The 18,229-nt window shown below is 41.2% G+C and overlaps 2 long non-coding RNA genes across 2 annotated transcripts; one reads left to right on the top strand and one right to left on the bottom strand.

Moving 5' to 3' along the window:
- Positions 1–4,578: 4,578 nt before the first annotated feature.
- Positions 4,579–6,435, bottom strand: LOC130176615 (uncharacterized). The gene is made up of 3 exons (XR_008828898.1): positions 6,013–6,435; positions 5,744–5,840; positions 4,579–5,529 (listed from the first exon to the last, which is right to left on the bottom strand). It is a non-coding gene; the product is annotated as an uncharacterized LOC130176615 (long non-coding RNA).
- Positions 6,436–13,522: 7,087 nt separating this feature from the next.
- LOC130176526 (uncharacterized) lies at positions 13,523–14,880 on the top strand. Its single transcript, XR_008828880.1, has 3 exons — positions 13,523–13,923; positions 14,006–14,115; positions 14,638–14,880. It is a non-coding gene; the product is annotated as an uncharacterized LOC130176526 (long non-coding RNA).
- Positions 14,881–18,229: the final 3,349 nt, after the last annotated feature.

The following is an 18,229-nucleotide window of genomic DNA, read 5'->3' as shown; positions in this document are numbered from 1 at the left end:
ATTCCACAAATTGTTTAGGTGGTATTTTGATTGGTAGACACCGAAAAAGATATAGCATGCGCGGGAGAATATTCATCCTAATTGTCTCTACCCGGGAGCTTAAAATTAAAAAGGGAATAATATTCCATCTATTTATATCAGCCTTTATCTTTGAATTTAAGGGACCATAGTTGACGTCATATAGTTTTGAGAGGTCCCTAGGCAGTGAGACCCCCAAATATTTAATGGATTCTGCATCCCAATTCCAACTGTACCGAGACCTAAATTCAGATGGAGGGTCATAGTTAAATGTTAATGCTTGTGTCTTGTTAATATTAATTTTATACCCAGAAATTAAACCAAATTCCTCTAGTAATTTCATCAGTTTTGGGAGTGTCTGTGTTGGTTGTGTTATACTTATCAATAAATCATCCGCAAATAGGGCCAGTTTTTGCTCCCCAGATGCCAATGCTACACCCTTTATATCCTGCCTCTGCCTAATCCACTGACTCATAGGTTCTATAAACAAGGCGAAGAGGAGTGGCGATGCACAACATCCCTGTCTTGTTCCTCTTTCCAGAGTAAAATAATTAATTAGGTCTCCATTAAGGCGAGACACGGTGGGTGAAAACAGTGTTTTTCCAAGCGCTGATCAATTTTGAGATTTTGTGATATTTTGCTTCCTTTACATGTTTTCTTTCATCATAGAAAAAAAATATGGTCAAAATACACATTTAGGTGTTCATTTCACTCCACTTTGTCCGTGATGCGCCTGTAGATTTCTCCTAAATTCACCTTTTTGAAATTGCGCGAGGCTCCGCCAGCCTCGTCTGTGCCCTGTCATATGTGGTACCGTTGGAAAGCTCTATTTCCCCTGCACATGTCTGTCTGATCGAAATATGGGCATATACTTTGTATTAGCAACCAATCATGAAAGTAGAAAGGCAGGTCTGAAGCTAAACTCAACATCTCATTGGTTGGTGACGGTTTCTGACAACGTGATTGGTTCAGAAGCATGCGCTCCGCTGCTGTCTCCTGTAGAGTTTTTGAAATGCCGGGCAAGCCGCGAATAAAGTCTTCTAAAAGAAGACAAAACCAACTAAAATACGCACGAAAACATCGGAGAAAGACAGATGAAGGAGAGGAGAAGGGAAACCCGACCTATGTAAGTTCATCCGGCCGGGGCTGGGGCTGGGATATGCAGCGCTAAATAAAATCTCAAAAGTGTTGGGGATCCCTGGGCTTCACATAAAGACATACCAGAGACATGACAAAAAAGTGAAAGGTGTGTGACATTTTTGCATTGTGTGTGTGTGTGTGTGTGATATTTATGAAATAATAATAAAACCTGACCAGACAAAGATAAGCAGATAATCACACATATTTCATTTCAGTTGCAGAAATTGAGAGAGGGCTACAGTCGCTGCACAAGGCCAGGGAGCAGATCAGGCAGGCATATGCAGATGTAGACCCAGATGTTGCGGCGTTGCTGAGGGAGGATGCAGATACAGTGTTAAACATCAGTGTATCTTTTGACGGCACCTGGCACAAAAGAGGCTTCACCTCCCACTATGGGATTGGTGTATGCATTGACCTGCTCACAGGACTGGTGATAGACTATGAGGTCTTGTCTTCTTATTGTCATGCTTGTGCCCTGAAAGAAAGTGCAAAGCAATAGAAAAAAATGACAGTGCAGGAGTTTGACAACTGGAAAGAGGGACACAAGGAATGTGTTAAAAACTTTTACACTGAAATGCTGTCAGATGATGACAGTACAGCATACAGGGAGGTTGTTGCACTGAACCCATACATTGGGCATGAAATTGTCAAACTGGAGTGCATCAATCATGCCCACAAGCGGATGGGCACAGCAAAGTGTAAAACCCTGCAAAATTATTACAGAGGAGCAATTCTCAATAACCAGGGCTCACTTGATCAGATGAAGGCAGCCATATGGGCAGGTCTCCTTCATTCCATGTCCACTGATGACAACCCCCTGCACACCAGGTGTGATCCCTCCTGGTGTTGGTACAGGAAAGCAGAGGAGAATGGGGAAACACCTGATAGCCATAAACGCCATGCTGGAAATTTTCTAGCACGAGAGGTGGGCAGGAAGTTGATTCCAGTGTACCACCGCATGTCCAATGACAGCCTGCTACAGCGGATGCAGCATGGAGGCACTCAAAATGAAAATGAGTGTCTCAACTCCATGATATGGGCGCGGTGTCCAAAAACGGTGTTTGTGGGGAAAACCAGACTCGAGGCAGCAGCAAGTATGGCCATCTCCACTTTCAATGAAGGTGCCTTTGCCATGATAAGTGTAATGGAGAGGTTGTGGCTTCAGAGCACACATGTTACCATTAGTGCAATGAGGGAACCTGATACGCTCAGAGTATCAAAAGCTGAGGCCATCGCAACTGCAAGTGCAAAGCTTAAGCGCAAGAGTCTGAGCACAGCTAAAAAAGTGAAAAGACATCAGCTAGAGCTGGTCGAGGGACCGACATATGGAGCAGGCATGGACAACTAGCCTGGCATGACTGGCTGACATAGTTGTGCAGGACAGACAGGTGTGTGTGTGTGTGTGTGTGTGTGTGTGTGTGTGTATGTGTGTGACTCTTACTGTGTTACTTGATTTGGACTCAGGCAGTTTTTGTGGTTCTGTTCAGGTGAAGTTTATACATTGAAATATAAAATAGTAATATAGTAATATATTTCATTGTTTCATATGTTGATATGATTAGATGATATGTATTTTAAAAAATTAATAGATTTGTTTTATGTTAATACTTGGTTTCCAATAAAACTATATAGAATTTTACAATGCAAATCTTTAAAGGCAGTTTTCTCAAAATGTGTTTTTTCTCCCATCTCCACTTCAGCAGCAAAGACATACAATAAACTTTCCGGTTGTATTCCTAACTACATTCTGCAGATATTTACAGAAGGGATTGTTGATATCTCATTCAGAACCTGATTTATAGAACATTTTACACCTAAAAACATGTCGATGACAGTTTTTTTGTGTGATATCCAAAATTCCCTCTGATAATACCTGTGCATCTTATATTTGAACAAAATGAAACAAGAATTTAAATCTTAGCTTCATCCAATCTTCAGATTTTTGTCCTGGAAATGTATGCAAAATCGCGCATATTTAAGTAGATGATGCCTCATTTGCATATTCAAACATAAAATTACAGAAACATTGTAATACAAAAAAATGTTTGTCTTTATGTCAGTAATCATCTTGAGAAGTTTAATGGTGATATCTATTAGTTGAATAATTTTACCCTATTCACCTGAGGTATAGAGCTGCAAATGTATCAATTATAGTTCTGTGAAAGCCAAATTTTGATAGTACTTTGTATAAAAATGCACTGAATAGAACGCTTTCTCTGCATCCGAACTTAATATCAGTGTCTCCGATTTTTGTTGTGTAACATGTCTCATAACGTGCAGTGTTTTCCTGATGTTGTCTTGGGTTTGTCTATGTCCGACAAAGCCAGTCTGGTCCTTATGTAGTAATTCTGGTAATATCAGTTCTATTCTTTTCGATATTATGGAGGTGAATAATTTATAATCATTATTTAGTAGGCTTACAGGACGATAGTTCCCACATTCTGTAAACCCCTCCTTTTCAGCCCTGTTCAGAACAGGCTGTTTCTGTGTCTGTAGCTTTAAATGCAAATGAGCTGTGCCTGACCACGCCCCTCTTCGGAAGGGGATGCCGTTTGGGCTTCTGGCATCATGCTCTAATGTTCACCGTGACCGGGGACCTGGCGTCGGTAGCGATTTGGTTCAACCACACGACTTTTATCCAGAATCTGAGCCAGAGGGAGAGGCTGCTGAAGAAGTTCAAACTCTACAACTGCAGCAGGACGTTTCTGAATGGTTGGTAACCAATTTTGTGTATTTTGACTTTACATTTTCAGTTTGTTGATGTGTGCTGGCACACAGTTAATAACATGTAGCTAGGTAGCTAATGCTAACTGTTACTGTCTCGTCATTACTGGGAGCTCTTTCGGTAAATAAGCACTATTGTGAATTGTGTAATGTAGTTATCTGTCATGCCTCCTTAGATATACTTTTACAGTCTGAAAATGTTTGTTGTATGTGGACTGCTACAGGTGTTCAATGTCAGTACTAGTCAGATATTTTAATAGATGCTGACAAAGTAAATCATTTTGATTTTTATTAATTGTTCTCCATGTTTTGAGCAGAGATGCTCATCATGACATCTTCCTTTATGTAGTAAATTTATTTTGTGTATTACAATGAAAGCTGTAAATCAGCATAAACATGTCTGACAGCAACAGTAATCTTTAGTCAAAGACTAAACTGTGCAGTTTTCTACACTACACTGTTGTCAAGCTCCACATTATATGCAATAAGTGGCATGTTATAAATTACCTGTTATATGCGCTTGATATGTAGCCAAGCTTACTTCTTACCCACCTTAAGCTCCAGTCTGTCAGTTTTTGAATTTCATAAGCTTTATATTTTGAATTGTGAATGTTACCATTTTTCTCTATATTTTGGATAGGTGCTCCTGTGGAAACTGTGCAACCATGCCCACAGAAGCTGAGAACATCTGCTGCTAGGAGATACCACAGATAGCATTCTCTTTAGACAAACTAATCAGTAATTTGTTTTTTACATTACATTTATAATAAACCATAGCATTTACCATTTGCAATTCACTGTAGGTTACCAGACAGCTATGGGAGATCGAGGAAGAGTTACCATGTATGGTAGACCGTCCTGGGTTGGAGCCGCCTACCTCAATGTGTACTCCCTCCAGAATGCCTGCAACATGTACCGCGCTGACTACTGTACTTTACGGTTGAGAGGAATACACCAGTACGATTTGCTTCTTTGTAAAAACATATAGTTTCGATCTAAATAAAAGATGTTAGGCAGTCTTGTTTTACTGCAGTGCACATAATTTTACAATGGTAATAACACACCACAAATAGAGTAACACACCCTCAAATAAATTAGTTTAGCTGCTCTTTGATTTGTAAAGTTCTTCTATCAGTAGATAGTGTGCATATAATATATGAATTCAGAGGAGTCATGTCTTTAGTAACAATCAAGCATTTATTTACATCAAATGAGGGACTTATAATCAGTGATAATAAAAAAAACTGTAGGATTCACTGGATCCATAAAAAAAATTGTGAGACACATCATAGATATATGTTTGCAAGACTAAATGCCCTGTCCAGTTGTTTTAGTCGGTACAGGTATCTAGCCTATAGGAGCTTTGTGAGCTGGTGCTGGGGCTTCCTTGGTCGCAGAATCTGAGTCGTCATTCCAGCCTGCGTGGTCCTACGCATCCATACCGAGTTTCCTGATGCCACATGCCAGTACATGGGTTTTAGACTGGCCCATGATAGAACCGGGACACATAGCTGGATATGACCTACTCCTTCTCAGACCGCTCGAACTGTGCAGTGAGGTCCTCTGGGATGGGGATGGCCAAAGCAGCCTCTGTGTATGGTCCCAGGTCAACAAAGAATTTTTCAAATATGAGGTCAACCAGATTCCCTGTTTGATAAAACACAAAAGATTTTGTTTACATTTTTCACTTTTTTGTTGTTTTTTTTACAAAACAATGACTGAAAGTCTGTTTCTAACTACCTCCTGACATTTTCTATACTGTATTTTGTTGTTGGTGGAACTGTCATAACATTATATGTGCAATACTTAATACAATGTGTACAAAACATTTTTGGTTGAAAAATAAAATAATATAACACACCTTTGGAGATTGGACCTTGAGCAGTGGTTCACCTTCTTTTGTTTGGGCTTGTGGTCAGTCAGCATTTTCATTGTAGGACATGGCAGCCAGGTAGAGTCTGGAGGTACAGTAAAGAGAAAATCAAAGATGTTAATATTGACAGAAACCTTAGCCTACACACTCTCACAAGTTGTAAGTAACCACAGCTTAATTTACCTGCACATTATTCCAAGACTGATAAATGACTGTTAGGTTTATCAAAAGTAGATGCATTTCAGGTGGCTACAGACCTGTACTTCTGATGTGAGGCTGAAGAGTCTTCACGGATAACTGTGTGCCTACAGTGGGTCAGTCTGGCATGCAACATCCCTTGTTGCAGGAAGCTAGATAGCCTGAACAGAGGAAACAGAGGCAGTAGTTATGGCAACAGCTGCAAGTAGTGAAAAAATAAAAAGTAAATTGGGTTGTCAATAGCTTGTAAATGCTGCAAATAGCTCACAACATGTACAAAATGCAAAAAGTGTGTATCCTAGACTACCCCCTTGGACATATCCCCTTAACTCTGCGCTTATCTAGATATTCCCTACAGGCACTGTATCTGTAAACATGATATAAACGTTAAAACGGCCGTCATAAGGCATGACTATCAATAATAACTTTCACAGCACTAATAAACAAGCCCGGACACCTATGCTAATCACTACAGAGCCTATTTTTTTATAATTCTGCCGGTAACGTGGCTCTAATCAATGTCACACGGCGATACCAAGCAGAAGAAGAAGCCATACCCGGCTGCGTGTTGACAACGCTAAAGGTTAGCCACATTAGCTGCCATGCTAACAACACACGCAACAGGCTCTCGTGAACATACAGTAAAGCTACATAAAATTGTAAAACTTACAGCTCCCACGTTCAAAGTTGGGTCACGGACAGTCGGTACTGATCCAAGCTTTATCTTGAGACTTGTAGCAAATCCTGCATTGTACTGGCCCTCGTTGAGAAAGCAGTCCCAGGTGAAATGGTTAGCACACACGTACAACACTTTCGGAGTTGGAGAGGGTACATTTTCATCAAAAATAAAATTAATCCACTGGGTCTTCAGATCCTCAGGCGTAGGGGTTAAAAAAGACTTCTGTGTTGGTTTGTGCAGCCAACAACAAAGCAACTACTGTGTTTCGCTTGTACCTTCGACATTGTTCTACCGAAAGCCAGTGTTCGCGAGGGAAGTAACGATAGCGTCTGCAAGGCAGACTCAGTGGGCGGAACGCACACCTAGCTCGGGGAGTGTCACCCACCTGGGGGAGGTGGCATCGCCCTTCTTGACGACATCAGGGGAAAATCTCCAATTCGCCCGTTTGAGCATACATTTCTTGAAAGGTTGAGAAAGCAAAAGACGGAGAGGATGGACTTTTCTCATGTTTGGGGGGTTCGTAGACATGCCAGGGACACATACTACTGATAGAAAACCATGGAAAAGTGCATTTTGCATAATATGTCCGTTTTAATAATTGGGTTATTCAAAACGTTCAAGTTCATCCTCCAAAGAGCAGACCTAGCCTTATTATTTAGGTGAACTGACATGTGGACGGGACCATGGTCTGAAAGAGTGCTGGGTCTTATTTCACATTTGTCTACCCTAAAAAGATCTTTTTTAAGCATAAAAAAGTAGTCGATACGCGAGTAAACATTGTGAGCGGAGGAGTAGTGTGTGTAACCCCGACTCGTCGGGTTTATCTCTCTCCACACATCCACTTCCTGCATCCAAGTATTAACTTTTTTGTTGAAATGTTTTGCGTCAGATTTCCCATTTGAAGAATCCATATTTGAGTTTAGCCTAATATTAAAATCACCCCCACATATTAAAATCCCGACGCTGCACCTGCTCCATTAGCTTCTCCGGAGGTTTGATAGTCGTCACGGTGTAGCCTCTTCTCAGCAGGTCCTCTGTTGCCTCCTCAATAGTTTCGTAGACTTTGGTTCCGTCCGCATGTCTCACACGCAGCCTGGCCGGGAAGAGGATCTGGAATTGAATTGAATTTTCTTTCAGCACCTTGCGGATCTCTGAATATTCCCTTTGTTTTTTGAGGATTAGGGGTGGATAGTCGTGGTCCAGGTTTATGTGATTTTCATGCCAGGTAAATCCTTTCCTCTGCCAGGTCCTGCGTAGTATTATCTCTATCGTTTTGAAGCTTAGGAACTTGACTATGATGGAGCGCGGCCGCGCACCCACCTGCGGCAGCGGTCCCATCAAATCGGCCATGTCTTCCGTCTTCCGTTAGCTCGAGACCCTGTCTTTTTCTACAAATGAAATCATCGTTGTTGTCTCCTTCTCAGATCCCTCTGCCACCCCATAGATCCTTACGTCTAGAGCGGCTTTCCAATGACAAAGCTCACGATTTCAAATGTGAGGTTAGAAAAAATATTGCCAATGAGATTTTCTTTACCTGAAAAACTTGCATAAGATGGTTGCTACTTAAGGTTTTAATAATGTGTTCTTTTAAAGGTCAAATGGAGGGGAGCATATCAGGAGGAGGCTGGTTCAACTCTTGGGGAGGAAGTGGGGAGTGCAATTGTAACCTGCCTCAGCTCTAACTGTTGGATGATAAAGACTGGGAGATACAGTATATTTATTTTCAGTGCAGTAATTGCCTTGTGGACCAGAAAATCAGAAGTCTAGATCGCTACAGGAGAAAGGGGTATTAGCAATGTGCATTAAGTGACAGAGTAAAGAATTCACACGACCAAAAGGTACGTTTTAAGTGAGTTGTATTGTGTTGACTAAAGAAAAGAAAAGAAATAAAAAAATGTATAAATAAAGAGAATAAATTTAAATCTTCAGCACACACATGAGATATCAACAACAGCTTTCCATAAACCCAGTCACTGAATGAATCAGTCTCTGTTTTGGGTGGCTCGCCACAACTACTGAGGCTCCCTTCTACCCTTACAGAGTAGGAGACATCCCAGCAGAAGAAGATGAAGTCTTCATGCACATCTCAATCTCAAAAAAGACTCGGGAGCAAGGCTCATGAGGCACACCTGCCTTCCATCGGCAATTAAGTCCCTATTTAAACCACTCACGCTCTGGCTCCTGTGCGGAACTGTTGCATTCCAGACCAAGCTCCTCGTGAAATCGCTTCCGAATAGATCTTCCCCACTCTTGTGTATCTCTTAGTGTTTTTCTATCACAGAATTTTGCTAACAGATCTTCCAGTGAGTTTTTGCAGTCCTGGCTCTTTATTTTCTAGAAGTATTGTAAGTCTAGTTTTTCCCCCCTTTTGGGTGATTTTCTGTTGGTACTTTTGCCGTCGTGTTTTTTTTTGTTTTTGTAGTTTATTTGGTTTTCCCCGTTTGTTCCCCGCAAGGGTGTTTTTTGTTGTGTGATTTTGTAAATAAATTCTTCTTTTGGAACGTCTCTGCATCTGGGTCCTGGTTCCGAGTTACCGCCGTAACACTTGGACTGCATATTATGTGGAAAGAAAGGGTTGGTCCGCCTGGATAAACATTTACAAGACAAACACAATATCTCAGCACAGGTAAGTATATTCAAAACGTAGGTAAAATCTGTTGTAAATCTGATGTTTTGTTAGCTTAATGTTTCATTAAAAATACATTTTATGTCAATAGGAACGAGAACCAATCATGAAGAGTGAGGGAGCTTGCTGAACTGCGGTCTTCCAATGTTTTCAATTCATCCTGTGATGATGATGATCCTTGCACTGGAATTGACTCCATCCAAAGAGGTTCCATCCCCATAAATCTTGGATATAATGTGAGGAGTGATGAAAAGGTAGCTTCCTCCAGTGACTCTGATCTACCAAATGCCAGTCGGCCACTTCCTTCTACCCCAGAGTCCCACAACTCCTCTCCTAGTCAATCCTCCATGACTCAGAGTCAACAGCCTCCTTTCAACTCTGTTACTGAGTACCACAACTACGCTTCCGGACACCCTTCTTTGAGAAAGAGTCACCAACTCCCTTGCACGACTCTGTCTGGGTCCATCAATCCCCTGCTCTCTGACAGTGGGCTCCAGTCATGTGGTTCAGTGCCAAAGGTGTGCACATGCAACTGCAACTGCAACTTGGAGCAATTTGATTCCAGGTTGAAGCAGCTGGAGCAGAAGGTGGATTGATTATTGACAGCACGTCCAAGGACACCCAACATACCACATGGAGCACCTCTATCAGCTCAAAAGGGGGAAAATGTCTGCAAGGGGAATAAGGATCAGTATTTATATAGTAAGTTTCCCTTTCCTTTTCAATTGCAATTTGAGGGAGAGAGACAATTATGGTTATTTAATTTTTCCCTTATTCACCTTTCTTTGTTTTTTTCTTGGGGGGTATACAATTAATATTTACTCTTTTTTTTTTTTTTTTTTTTTTTTACTGCAGACAAGATTCTTGATGACTTCTGTAAGTTTCGCCAGGGGCCACGGCTGGGAGCCAAGGACAAGGACAATGCACGGTAGTCTTCCAGTCATGCTCTTCACTTCTGCCGCTACATGGCTGCTGGCCTACCTTCGAGCTCCATCTCTCATGATCTAAGGTTCCTTAACCAAATGGACAAGTTACGTGCTTAAGTACTTTTTCTGTTATATTTTTCTTGACCTAAAAACAATAAATTTCGTTCTTATCCAGGCACAAAATACTTACAAATACAAATTATTATCTGTGAATTCCAAATTATAATCTATGATGTTTTAAAATAAATTAAAATTTGGAGGTTGGAATATGGAATGTGGAATCTGTTGGTGGAACTAGAAGTGAGATTTAGTCACTTTTAACACCATACATTTTTCCATAGGTGGCCAACGTACCTGACTAAGAAGGGGTACGCGCCAACTACAATAAAAAGCATGATGACCAATGTCATCATGTTCTTCAAACGTGGAAAACTCTTTCCAAGGGACCAGTAAGCTCAAGTCTAAAGACTTAAGCAAAATTCTTTATGAAATGAAGAGGCTCCAGGCTGACGTCCACAAAAAAGTGCACAAAGTAATAAACATTTAATTGTGGGGGGGACAAAGTAATAAACATTTAATTGTGGGGGTGTTGGGGGAGGAGGACAAGGTAATAAACGTCATTGTGGGATGGGGTTCGGGGAGGACAAAGTAATAAACATTTCATTGTGGGGGGGGCAAAGTCCATCTATCCATACAAATACGCTCATGAATTTTTCCCCAAGGTGGATGATCACAAAACTGTGCGGTCATTTGGACAAGCTGCATTGTCCCAGACCAAGGAGGAGTTTCAGTGGCTTGAACATCTGACCAACGGCAAGTGCTGTGTTAGACGTTGGGCCAGCGAGTATGTGTTCCACACAGTACTTGGCAAACAGATAGCGAAGCCCTTACACTTACTCCATATGGCTTGGGTGGACTCTGGATTGAAGGGTACCATCAGTTTCAATAAGATCCGGAGCGGCGTCTCTTCTCAAATAAGAAATTGATATAATTTGGAATTTGGAATCCTTAATGTGGAATTGGAAGTGAGATCACGTTGATACTTGCATGTAGGTGGTGGGTGGGGTGGGGGGTTGGGGTGAAGGGGGACAAAGTAATAAACGTCATTGTGGGATGGGTGGGAGGGTGGACAAAGTAGTAAACATTTCATTGTGGGGTGGGGTGGGGGTGCGGGGACAAAGTAATAAACATTTCAGTGTGGGATGGGATGGGTGGGGTGTGTGGGGGGAGGTCAATGTAATAAACATTTCATTGTGTTTCCAGGCCAACCAACACTTCACAGAGGAAGAGAGGAAACAGGTGGCAAAATCCATGTGCCATGATCCTAATACTGCAGAGAGGTTTTACATCGCTCTTCCTGACAATGCTGTACAAATCAAGACAATTGAGAATGAGAGCTCTGGAGAGGGCTGTTGCGTCTCCCTCTCAAGGTGATGAAGACAGTGGTGATGAGGAGGAATCCTTCCAAGATGATCAACTCGAGGAGTCAAACCTTTCACTGTCTTCCAAGGATACTCCAGAGACAAGCTCGGATGATGAGCAACCCATTTTGGATGATCGACCTGACTCAGCTTCTTCACTGTCTTCCGAGGAGTTGAGGATCATGTGTAGGAGACGTGAAAGGCATTCACATGGACATAGAGAGGCTTCCTCATTGTCACAGGCAGACCTCCCATCATTCCAGCCTCCTGAGTCTCACATTCTAAAATCAAAGAAGAGGTTGGCTTTCTCACCCAAATCACGGCAGTCTGGAGTCCAAAGGAGGAGTTTGCACGTGAATGTGAACACTGCTTCCAAGTGTTTTGTGACTGTTGACAGGTTGAGACAACCTATTGCCGAATATTATTTCAACAAAATGAATGCATCCAATTACCTTCCCATCCAGAGTGAAGCATGTCAGCAAGCAAAGTTTGCTGAACCAAAGTATGTAGCAGCTACCCGGGCTGAGCAGAGCGTCAGGTTCATGGCAGCACCCACAGCTGAGTATGAAACAGGATGCCATCCTGAGCCAGAAACCCTAATCCTCGAATGGCAGACACCTGAGGCCATGGCAGACACCCGAGCTGTGGAGAACACAGGGTGTGATCCTGAGCCCCAAATCCCTCAGAGCCTTGAGTGCATTCAGGAAACCCCAGCAGACAGGATGCCAGATACCCCAGATGCGGAGATCTTTTGGTGCTTGGTTATGCCCCCTGAAATTTAGACCCACTGGATGAGTGTTATTCATGTTGAAATTATGCTCATAATCATGTTAGTTCAATAGTTTAATTAATAGTCATTTAAATGTTTTGTTGAAAAGGAATGAAAAAGTATGCTGGCGCTTTATTTATAATTTAACAATTTATTTTATTTATGTAACTATATATTTTTCTAATTTTATTACTTGCACTGATTTCATGATGAATATGCTCTGATTACATTATTTTATGTTCTTATTTCAATTAATATTCGACTGTCCTAAGTGAATTTTATTTATTTGATTTTAAAAAATTGTCATGATCTGTTTCTGGTTGTGTTTAGTTTTCTGTCTCTTGTCTCGTCACTTCCTGTTTTATTTTGACATTTGACTCTCCTTTTGTTTCAGGTAACTTGCCCTTCCTTCTGGTGTCTCCCGTTGGTCTGATTGTCTTCCCCGCCCTGATTGTTTCAACCTGTTCCCCATTACCTTGTGTATATCTGTCTGCGTTTCCCTTTGTTCTGTGCCAGTTCGTCTTGTTCTGTATCGATGAACCTCCCGGCCCCACGCTCCATGTCATTGTTGATTCAGGTGTTGTTCCTTGTTGCTTTGTTTAGTTTTTCCTCATAAGGGTGATTTTTGGTTCTCTAGCATTTGCCGTTTGTTCCTCTCAGAGTGATTTTCTTTTTGTCTCCTCTAGTTTGTTACTTTGATACTTCGTGCTTAGTCACGTTATTGTTTGTTACGTTGTTGTTTCCTCATAAGAGCGATTTTCTTTTGTACTTTGTTAATAAATATAATTTTGTTGAACTTTTTGAGTTGTGCATTTGGGTCCTGTCCAAGTTCGAGTCTGACAGAACGAACTGGCCAGCATGGACCCAGCCGACTTAGATCGCCTGACAGCAGCCCTTCATTTCCAAGGCGTCCGCATGAATCAGCAGGGGGGCAGATGTCGCTTCTGCACCAAGGAGTGAAGGAGATGGCAGACAGTCAGGATCACTTTAAAGAAGCCATGACCACCCAGGTGAACCTCCTGACCATCCAAGTACAGGACGTTCTCAACCTCCTCAAGAAGGAGAACTCCTCTCCGGCCACGGCGATCCCATTTCGTCAGGGTTCGGGTTAGGGGTTAGCCTAACCCTAACCCTAACCCTATGCAAAACCCAATGAAAATGATGTTGCTCAAATTTTGGACCTTGAGTATGAGGCCAGACGGGCTTTCATTGATGCAGATGTTAGGAAGGAAGAAGACCGACCTGCAAAAATCTTTGAGGCATATCCATGCTTCAAAGATGTTCGAAATTTAAGTTGGTTTGTTTTTACTACCTGAACTTGAATTACTGTGTATCTGTGTTCTGAATTTCAATGCATTGTTAACTGTTGAATAACTGTGCACAATGCTGTTTTAGGCAATGAATGAGCTGCGGCGCATAGTAGGTGGCACCAACAGTAGATACATTGAGTAAGTAAAAGGAAGATGGGCAGAATTCTGTGCCAAGGTGCAGTTCTACAGCGTGTGGAAGAAAGTCCTGAAACCCCCTTTCCCTTTGGATGTCTGCAGTGGTAAGTTGCTGTTCCATACAGTATGTATATATTGATATTTATACCACAATCAAACCATTCTGTTTATCTTTATATTCTTTAGTGGATTTCACACTCGCCCTCTTCAATGCGCTGCCATCCCTCTTCCCCTCACCAACTTCGCCACCAAAGAAGCTTGGGAATAGCTGTGAGGCACTTCTTCATATCCTGAAGGTAAGAAAATGTTTGTGTTGATTCCTTTTGATGAAGTGCCTTTATTTTCTCACATTATTGTGCTTGTTCACATTTACAGTAACAATACACCTAAGTTCACAGTCATAGATATCACCTAATTTATGACAAAAGGGGAAAACAGAAGTGCCTCTAGTGTCCCTCAAATGGTGTTCACAGAAAGAAATAACAAAAATGTTTTGCAAAACCTTTAATTATATCATTCATTCACTGATGAAACATTAAAAATATACCGCCTTGCATCAGCTTGTATCAGGTATTAAACCATCCTAAATTCTTACATCAGTTTAACATTTCCCCCCCTAACCTATTGTAAAGTAATTCATGTTTATTTCTTACAATCTGATAATAATGAGTATGAGTTTTTAAACGTGAATTTAAATTTAAGAGTGCTCAAGTCATTGGTTGCAACCTGATAATTTAATTTTAAAAATGATCATACACTTTCAATACATTTTTATGTCTTCTCACTCTCTACGCATTGTTCTTTTTTTTCTGTTCCAGTCAGGCGAAGACCCCACCCTGTACCTGGAGAAGCGTCCTCTCTGCTCCCCTGTTCTGCTTTTTGATGGATCAACCACCATCGTGGCTGTTGGTAATGTACCTGTGACCACCCTCCCACAGGACGATTTCTCAGAAGGGATGTTGGTGCTAATGGCTTACTACTACACTTTGCATTTAACATACCCTAAATGTGTTGCAACCATCCTCTCTGTTATTCAAACAGAGGTAATTGGCGACACAATCCACGATCAAGATGCCACTAGTGCATATAAGAAAGCAATGGCTGATTGGAAATCATTCTTCACTAATACTAAAGTATTTTTCTCTAAATTTAATATTTTTCTTAAAGGGGACATATTATGCTCCTTTTCAACAAGTTTGAATAAGTCTCAGAGGTCCCCAAAGCATGTCTTTGAAGCTTTTTGCTAAAAAATCCACTCCGATCCTATATTTCAGCATGCCTGTAAACCCCTCTTTTTCAGCCCTGTTCAGAACAGGCTGTTTCTGTGTCTGTAGCTTTAAATGCAATGAGCTGTGCCTGACCACGCCCCTCTCCGGAAGGGGCTGCCGTTCGGGCTTCTGGCACCATGCTCCAATGTTTACGGTGACCGTGACCGGCAACCTGCCGTCGGTAGCGATTTGGTTCAACCACACGACTTTTATCCAGAATCTGACCCAGAGGGAGAGGCTGCTGAAGAAGTTCAAACTCTACAACTGCAGCAGGACGTTTCTGAATGGTTGGTAACCAATTTTGTGTATTTTGACATTACATTTTGAGTTTGTTGATGAGAGCTGGCACACAGTTACTAACATGTAGCTAGGTAGCTAATGCTAACTGTTACTGTCTCGTCATTACTGGGAGCTCTTTTGGTAAATAAGCACTATTGTGAATTGTGTAATGTAGTTATCTGTCATGCCTCCTTAGATATACTTTTACAGTCTGAAAATGTTTGTTGTATGTGGACTGCTACAGGTGTTCAATGTCAGTACTAGTCAGATATATTAATAGGTGCTGACAAAGTAAATCATTTTTCTCCATGTTTTGAGCAGAGATGCTCATCATGACATCTTCCTTTATGTAGTAAATTTATTTTGTGTATTACAATGAAAGCTGTAAATCAGCATAAACATGTCTGACAGCAACAGTAATCTTTAGTCAAAGACTGAACTGTGCAGTTTTCTACACTACACTGTTGTCAAGCTCCACATTATATGCAATAAGTGACATGTTATAAATTACCTCTGTTATATGCACTTGTATATGTAGCCAAGCTTACTTCTTACCCACCTTAGCTCCACTGTCTGTCAGTGTTTGAATTTCATAAGCTTTTTATTTTGGTGAATGTTACCATTTTTCTCTATATTTTGGATAGGTGCTCCTGTGGAAACTGTGCAACCATGCCCACAGAAGCTGAGAACATCTGCTGCTAGGAGATACCACAGGTAGCATTCTCTTTAGACAAACTAATCACTAATTTGTTTTGATTACATTACATTTATAATAAACCATAGAATTTACCATTTGCAATTCACTGTAGGTTACCAGACGGCTATGGGAGATCGCGGAAGATTTACCATGTATGGTCGGCCGTCCTGGGTTGGAGCCGCTCTGCCTCAATGTGTACTCCCTCCAGAATGCCTGCAACATGTACCGTACTGACTATGGTCCTTTACGGTTGAGAGGAATACACCAGTACGTTTTGCTTCTTTGTAAAAACATAGTTTCAATCTAAATAAAAGATGTTAGGCAGTCTTGTTTTACTTTACTGCACATAATTTTACAATGGTAATAACACACCACAAATAGAGTAACACACCCTCAAACAAATTAGTTTAGCTGTTCTTTGATTTGTAAAGTTCTTCTATCAGCAGATAGTGTGCATATAATATATGAATTCAGAGGAGTCATTTCTTTAGTAACAATCAAGTATTTATTTACATCAAATTAGGCAGTTATAATCAGTGATAATAAAAAAAACTGTAGGATTCACTGGATCCATAAAAAAAATTGTGAGACACAACATAGATATATGTTTGCAAGACTAAATGCCCTGTCCAGTTGTTTTAGTCAGTACAGGTATCTAGCCTATAGGAGCTTTGTGAGCTGGTGCTTCCTTGGTTGCAGAATCTGGGTCGTCATTCCAGCCTGCGTGGTCCTACGCATCCATGCCGTGTTTCCTGACGCCACAGGCCGGTATGTGGGTTTTAGACTGGCCCATGATAGAACCGGGACACAGAGCTGGATATGACCTCCTCTTTCTCAGGCCGCTCGAACTGTGCAGTGAGGTCCTCTGGGACGGGGATGGCCAAAGCAGCTTCTGTGTATGGTCCCAGGTCAACAAAGACTTTTTCAAATATGAGGTCCACCACATTCCCTGCTTGATAAAACACAAAAGATTTTTTTTTACATTTTTCAATTTTTTTTTTTTTTACAAAACAATGACTGAAAGTCTGTTTCAAATACCTCCTGACATTTTCTTTACTGTATTTTGTTGTTGATGGAACTGTCATAACATTATATGTGCAATATTTAATACAATGTGTACAAAACATTTTTTGGTTGGAAAATAAAATAATATAACACTTATAGAATTTCGCCTCAGTCTTAATTGGTTTAGCTCTGCATTCTCCCTTCATGGCTTTTGGAAATTGGACCTTGAACTTTTGTTTGGGCTTGTGGTCGGTCAGCATTTTCATTGTAGTACATGGCAGCCAGGTGATAGATGATGACAGAAACCTTAGCCTACACACTCTCACAAGTTCTAAGTAACCACAGCTTCATTTACCTGCACATTATTCCAAGACTGATAAATGACTGTTAGGTTTATCAAAAGTAGATGCACTTAAGATGGCTATAGACCTGTACTTCTGATGTGAGGCTGAAGAGTCTTCAAGGATAACTGTGTGCCTGCAGTGGGTCAGTCTGGCATGCAACATCCCTTGTTGCAGGAAGCTGTATAGATGGCCTGAACAGAGGAAACAGAGATTACACCAACATCTCCTCAAATGTGTAGTTATGGCAACAGCTGCAAACAGTCCAAGAATGATAACAGATGCACTCAATTATGTGTAAACTGGGTTGTCAATAGCTTGTAATTGCTGCAAATAGCTCACTATATGTGCAAGATGCAAAAAATGTGTATTACAGACTTTACCCTTGGACATATCCCATTAACTGTGTACTTATCTAGATATTCCCTACAGGCACTGTATCTGTAAACATGATATAAACGTTAAAACGGCCGTTATATGGCATGATTCTCAATAATAACTTTCACAGCACTAATAAACAAGCCCGGACACCTATGCTAATCACTACGAGCTTATTTTTAGTCCGAATTTTACCGGCTTGACTTTACAGACAGTTAAAACGCCTTTAAAGTATAATACATTTAACAGGGTGGCTCTAATCAATGTCACACGGCGATACCAAGCAGAAGAATTGCATACAATCTGTACCCGGCTATACCCGGCTGCGTGTCGACGATGCTAAATGTTAGCCACGTTAGCTGCCATGCTAACAACACACGCAACAGGCTCTCGTGAACAAACAGTAACGCAACATAAAATGGTAAAACTTACAGCTCCCACG

The sequence above is a fragment of the Seriola aureovittata genome, chromosome 10 (assembly GCF_021018895.1).
Source record: "Seriola aureovittata isolate HTS-2021-v1 ecotype China chromosome 10, ASM2101889v1, whole genome shotgun sequence".
NCBI lineage: Eukaryota > Metazoa > Chordata > Actinopteri > Carangiformes > Carangidae > Seriola > Seriola aureovittata.
This window is presented reverse-complemented; position numbering and strand designations above follow the sequence as displayed.